This window comes from Bombina bombina, chromosome 2 (genome assembly GCF_027579735.1).
Source record: "Bombina bombina isolate aBomBom1 chromosome 2, aBomBom1.pri, whole genome shotgun sequence".
NCBI classification, from domain to species: domain Eukaryota; kingdom Metazoa; phylum Chordata; class Amphibia; order Anura; family Bombinatoridae; genus Bombina; species Bombina bombina.
This window is the reverse complement of record NC_069500.1, coordinates 857,048,596-857,055,874: the sequence shown is the minus strand read 5'-3', so window position 1 is coordinate 857,055,874 and position 7,279 is coordinate 857,048,596.

The following is a 7,279-nucleotide window of genomic DNA, read 5'->3' as shown; positions in this document are numbered from 1 at the left end:
CAGCCCAAAAACAGAGCAAATGGGTATATCCTTAAAAATAGGGACTCCACATTACTAGGCAAACGAGGTTTTTATAAATGCAATCGTGCACACTGTGGCCTATGTGCTTTCACAAATCCAAATAGAATTGAATTTAGTTCATTTACCACAAAAGAAAAATTTAACATCAATTCACATTTTACGTGTGATTCTCCCTTTGTCGTCTATCTCTTAGAGTGTGTATGTGGGCTCCAATATGTGGGGAGGACCTCCAGGCCCCTAAAAAAGAGGTGGGGGGAACACAAAAGAAACATAGAAAACAAAATCAGAAACCATAGTATCCCCAAACATGCTAGTCTTTGCCACTCCACACCATCTGATTGTTTTTCTATATTTCCATTAGAACAGATCCTACCCAAGTGGGGCAGAAACAGGTTTTTACATTTGAGACAAAGGGAGACCTTCTGGATATGGAAACTCAAAAGTCTGTCCCCTGGTGGTCTCAATGCCAATATTGATATGGCAGCTTTTAACTAATTGTTTCCAATATTTTTATTATACTTCTGATTATTATATTCACCCCTTTTTAATATATATTATGTTGATTACATTGATGGAATCTTTATGGATACTTCCACCACTATTGCCTTATGGGAAATTTATTATACCTAATGCTAACAAATACAGATATAACATGACTGGCATTTGACAGATATATCGTATTTCATGTGTGATGCCTTTTGGGTTGTGGTTTCAGCCATACTCATGAGATATGAGACGTGTATGTGTGCATATATGCTTGTATAGTTAGATATTTAACACGCGATACAGACGTGTACTTGCACATGTGTATATATGCATTTTATATATTTTTTTTTTTTTATATATATGTTTTTTAAGTAGGTTTTATCTGCACTCACTTATTTATATATTTAGTTTTATAACTGGTTGTGTTAGATTTGCGTGTATACTTTTAATTTTATCTATGTTTCAGAAACATAAACATAGGCTTCTTACATGAGGCTGCTGTTTACAGTTTTATGTTGTATATCAAGTAAATAATATATTACTTGTATCTAGACTGACAGATATTCTAGCTCAACCTGCTTAATGTTTGGTTTTAAGTTGCGCGATTGGTGTCACCACTAAGAGCTTCCCATTGGAAATATATATATATACCATTTATTTTCATTTATCGTACTTATATTTTATATATATAGACACATACTTACTGGATCAATATATATATTATATACGATCCATTAACATGCTCGGATAGTATAACCCTGCACGGTTTGATTTTGTATATCTGACACTAATAGCAGTGTTCTACTCACGCTGTCTTTATCATACAGAGGCTTGAATATTATCCCTTCTAGCATTGGACAATGATAACCAATGGTAGCTCCAGTAGTGGTCACACCTCCACGCATGCGCTGTTCCTTTTAGAAGACGCCGAAAATTCGGCAATAAAAGTTTGTGGTTTTAATTATTATGTATATTGCACCTGAGGAAACGGTCAGGAGAGACCGAGAAACGTTGTGCTGCTATACTCCAAATAAAGTCTGTTTGCTTTTACAAGACTTTTGCCACGAATCATCTTTTATTCATTCATATATTTCACATTTTAATTCAACATTTTGATCCATTTGATACATTGGATCTACTAGTGTATCTACTATTACTAGTGTATCTACTATTAACAGTGGACAAGTATTAGACGATCCGGCTCTGTGAAAAGCCTGTGGCTGGATACTGCATGCTGTTTGCTATCGCCGCTCCCACACTCCAGAGCTACTCCGATATCCACCAGTGTGAGTTAGCTGGACGACTCCTAACAGTCCAGAAGGCATTTGTGACACTTCTCAAGTGTCATACAGCTTGTAAGTACGGTCTTACTTGTATATTTGGCGTGTTTTAATCATCTGATTGTGCACTATGGTGGCGCCTTCTTTTTTTATCTTTTACTTCTGCAGAATATAACATCTTGGGACACCGACAAGAATTTCGAAGAAGCAGCCTGCCATCCGTTCCAGATATCAGAATCTGGATTATGGACTAGACGAACTGTCCAATATCATATTTCCATCATCTACTACATTGGTTTGATTGGGACTTTTTTCACATTGTATATATTTTGCAGTTTTCACTCCTGTATTTATATATATATAGGGGTATTTTATATCATTGCATTATATGTTGGTTTTTTCACTTTTATTTATACACAGGTATTTGGCGCACTGGTTTTTTTCACATTTATTGAACTTGAATCTGATTGGCTGATTCAATCAGCCAATCAGAATTTTCCTACCTTAATTCCGATTGGCTGATAGAATCCTATCAGCCAATCAGAATTCGAGGGATGTCATCTTGGATGACATCCCTTAAAGGAACCATCATTCGTCGGGAAGTCATCGGCCAGGATGGATGTTCCGCGTCGGCGGGATGAAGATGGAGCCGGAAGAAAGAAGATTGAAGATGCCACTTGATAGAAGACTTCAGCTGGATGATGGACCTCTTCAGCCGCCCGCTTGGATGAAGACTTTAGCCGGATGATGGACCTCTTCAGCCACCCGCTTGGATGAAGACTTTAGCCGGATGATGGACCTCTTCAGCCCCCGCTTGGATGAAGACTTCAGCCAGATGATGGACCTCTTCAGCCCCCGCTTGGATGAAGACATCGCCCGGATAGGAGGAAGACTTCGGACCCTCTTCTGGACGGATCGGTGATACCCGGCGTGGTGAAGATAAGGTAGGAAGATCTTCAGGGGCTTAGTGTTAGGTTTATTTAAAGGGGGTTTGGGTTAGATTAGGGGTATGTGGGTGGTGGGTTGTAATGTTGGGGGGTATTGTATGTTTTTTTTTTACAGGCAAAAGAGCAGAATTCTTTGGGGCATGCCCCGCAAAAAGCCCTTTTAAGGGCTGGTAAGGTAAAAGAGCTTTTCAATTTTTATTTTAGAATAGGGTAGGGCATTTTTTTTATTTTCGGGGGCTTTGTTATTTTATTAGGGGGCTTAGAGTAGGTGTAATTAGCTTAAAATTGTTGTAATATTTTTTAATGTTTGTAAATTATTTTTTTATTTTTTGTAACTTAGTTCTTTTTTTATTTTTTGGACTTTAGTTAGTTTATTTAATTGTATTTATTTGTAGGTATTTGTATGTAATTAATTTATTGATAGTGTAGTGTTAGGTTTAATTGTAACTTAGGTTAGGATTTATTTTACAGGTAATTTTGTAATTATTTTAACTAGGTAACTATTAAATAGTTATTAACTATTTAATAGCTATTGTACCTGGTTAAAATAAATACAAAGTTGCCTGTAAAATAAATATTAATCCTAAAATAGCTACAATATAATTATTATTTATATTGTAGCTATATTAGGGTTTATTTTACAGGTAAGTATTTAGCTTTAAATAGGATTAATTTATTTAATAAGATTTATTTTATTTTGTTAGATAAAAATTATATTTAACTTAGGGGGGTGTTAGTGTTAGGGTTAGACTTAGCTTTAGGGGTTAATACATTTATTATAGTAGCGGTGAGGTCCGGTCGGCAGATTAGGGGTTAATAATTGTAGGTAAGGTAGCGGCGACATGGGGGGGCAGATTAGGGGTTAATAAATATTATGTAGGGGTCGGCGATGTTAGGGGCAGCAGATTAGGGGTTCATAGGGATAATGTAGGTTGCGGCGGTGTGCGGTCGGCAGATTAGGGGTTAAAAAAATGTAATAGAGTGGCGGCGATGTGGGGGGGGCCTCGGTTTAGGGGTACATAGGTAGTTTATGGGTGTTAGTGTACTTTAGAGCACAGTAGTTAAGAGCTTTATGAACCGGTGTTAGCCCAGAAAGCTCTTAACTCCTGGCTTTTCTCTGCGGCTGGAGTTTTGTTGTTAGATTTCTAATGCTCACTTCAGTCAAGACTCTAAATACCGGCGTTAGAAAGATCCCATTGAAAAGATAGGATACGTAAATGGCGTAAGGGGATATGCGGTATGGAAAAGTCGCGGCTGGAAAGTGAGCGTTAGACCCTTTCCTGATTGACTCTAAATACCAGCGGTAGGACAAAACCAGCGTTAGGACCCCCTAACGTTGGTTTTGACGGCTAACGCAGAACTCTAAATCTAGGCGTAAATCTGTGTATACTTTTTGTCATGGGTCAGCAAGTGATTCTGGGCCTGTACTGGCACTATTTATTAATTTATTTATATATTTGCCATCTAAATTTTAACCCCATTTTAACTCTTCAATTTTTTACAGACTGTGAATGACAGCATGAGCAAGAACAAAAAGCGTTGGGAAGAAGCGATTGGTGTCTACCGCCACACTGCCTTGAATGCACCTGATCCCATCTGATCTCGGAAGTTAAGCAGGGCCAGGCCTGTTCAGTACCTGGATGAGAGACCGCCTGGGAACACCATAGCATGTATTTTTGCTGCAAGTTTGAAAATTAATTGTTAAACTCTTGCTAGACTTGCCAAGCTTCAAAAGTTTGCTGTGCAATTGTTGCAAGTCTTTATTGAAAGTCTCTGGAATAGACTTGCTTTGTAAATTTGCAGCAACTTTGCCACAATTGTGTATAGCATTTGTTTTTTTTTCTGTAAAAATTGCAAATATATTGCTAAACTCTTGCTAGACTTGCCAAGCTTCAAAAGTTTGCTGCACATTTGTTACAAGTCTGTGTAGAAAGTCTTCAGAATAGACTTGCGTTGTAAATTTGCTGAAAGTTTGCCACAATTGTGTATAGCATGTGGGTTTTTTTCTGTTAAAATTGCAAATGAATTGCTAAACTCTTGTTAGACTTGCCAAGCTTCAAAAGTTTGCAGCACATTTGTTGCAAGTCTGTGTAGAAAGTCTTCAGAATAGACTTGCTTTGTAAATTTGCTGCAAGTTTGCCACAATTGTGTATAGCTTGTTTTTTTTTCTGTTAAATTTGCAAAGGAATTGCTAAACTCTTGCTAGACTTTGCAAGCTTCAAAAGTTTGTTGCACATTTGTTGCAAGTCTTCAGAATAGATTTGCTTTACAAATTAGCTGCAAATTTTTTGCCAGATTACAAGTGGCACACTATTTTTTGCGTATGAATTAATGTGCAAGTTTGCGCCCTTTTGGGCCCGCAGATAAGACCATTCATTTTGCAAGTTGAAAGTAAATGCGAACGCGAGAGTGCAATCACGATTTAGTTTTTTTGGGTTAATGTGACTTCAGAGCTCTGGTTAACTGTTACACTCGACTAAATAGTTGCACGATGCACATTAAAAACATATGTAACAGTAAAGGTACATTCATATTAAAACTGTCTGATAAAAATTATTACATAAAAATATTGCGTTACAAAGTTAAAAGAGTGCAAAAATATGAAAACACACATGCCAGCTGTTATTTTTTGTCTTTTTTTCTGCACGAGGATGCGTCAACGAGAGCGCAAAATTGTTACTTCCAACCTGTAATAAGTGCACAACTGGGTGCAAAATAGTCAAAAATTGAGCACAGATAACACGCTTGCGGGATTGCAAAATTGTGCTCCCCTCTTAGGGGCATATTAATCAAGCTCCGTTGCTCCATAACTTGTCCGTCTGCTCCATAACTTGTCCGCCTGGTCTGAGGCGGCAGACAGAAATCAACCCGATCGAATATGATCGGGTTGATTGACACCCCCTGCTAGCGGCCAATTTGCCGGGGGCGTCATTGCACCAGCAGTTCACAAGAACTGCTGAAGCAATGATAAATGCTGACAGCGTATGCTGTCAGCATTTATTGATTTGTGGAGGACATGATATGCTACTTCATATTATGTCCGCTCGCACATTGATAAATATGTCCCTTAATCTTGCCCTTTATGTTTCCCCTACATAAATTTAATTTTGGTATCTAAAAATTCACTATTCCTTGATTTTACATATTTATTGATTTGAAGATACTTTGCATTGATTATACTTACATTGCAGTCACTAGAGGCAGGTGAGGCAGTGCTTCACCTCTCATATGGGCAAAAATATATATTTTTTTATTGGCTTTAAAAAAAAAATGTAATTTTTTTTCCCAGCATTTTTTTTCTCACAGCTATATGTTGTGCAATGAAGAGGCACAAGCAGGTCTGCCCACCATTACACAACATGCTGCGCCATCCAGTAGGATGCAAGTGGTTAAGATCATTGCATGACCCATTAACTGCTTATTTGAGGCAGTCCTATTTGGGCTGAACCAATCCAGTGAGAGGCATTAGTAAGTGGAATATAGTGTTGGGGCTGGATGTTAAATCATATAAAACAAAACAAAAACAGAAAAAAACAACTTTCATATATTTTGTTGCTGTCCTGTGAAGCTGCCAGCTTTGTTAAAGTGAAAAAGAGAGTTCTGTTCTTCCCCTCTAAGTGCAGTGGAATGTGCCACTGTCACTTCCTGAATCCTTCCAGAGCAGGAGAGAGGCACAGAGAGCAGTGTTTCACCCACATCTTATTAAAGTAAGATTTTACTGATAGGGATTCTGTTAGTGAAAATGATAATTAAATGAATGTGGTTTAGTGTTTTTTTTTACTCTTTTACAGCAAAGGATCGTTTTTGTATTTTGTTTACTCAAACTTTACACCCACTAACTTAGCAGCTTGCCTCTGTACTTCACACTAAATTATAGACTAATTTTCTGAACTCTCTGTAGCTCTGCTGTTTTATTACTTTAAAATGCAGTGCCCCCCCCCTTTGTGTGTCTCTCTCTCTATCTATCCATTCTATCCTTATGTGTTGTTCTCCCCCATGGTCTCTTTCTCTCTCTGTCTCTCTTCCTCCCCCTCTGACTCTCATCCCTTATGTAATGAAAGAATCTATAAGCATAATTTGCAGCATTAAAGTAAAATGTATGTTTTAAACATATTTTAATGGGCATGGATTTCTAGATCTCATAATTAGAGCAAGCATTGTGTTATCTGGCAAGAGTTTCTGTTACAATCCTTTTAGACTAAAATCAGATGTTTACTAAGTTGACCAGTTTTCCAAGACACCATTTAAAGGGACATGAAACCCATATGAAACCCATATGCAAATTTAAATAACTTTTCAATTTACATCTAATATCTAATTTTCTTCATTATTTTGATGTCCTTTGTTGAAAATCATATCTAAATATGCTCAGTAGCTGCTGATTGGTGGCTGCACATAGATACCTCATGTGATTGGCTCACCCATGTGCATTGCTATTTCTTCAACAAAGGATATCTAAAGAATGAAGGCGTATCCTGCTACTGCCTCACCAGCCTCTGACGTCACTGCATGTCACTGCATTGAAGTCATACTGTGGAAGTAATA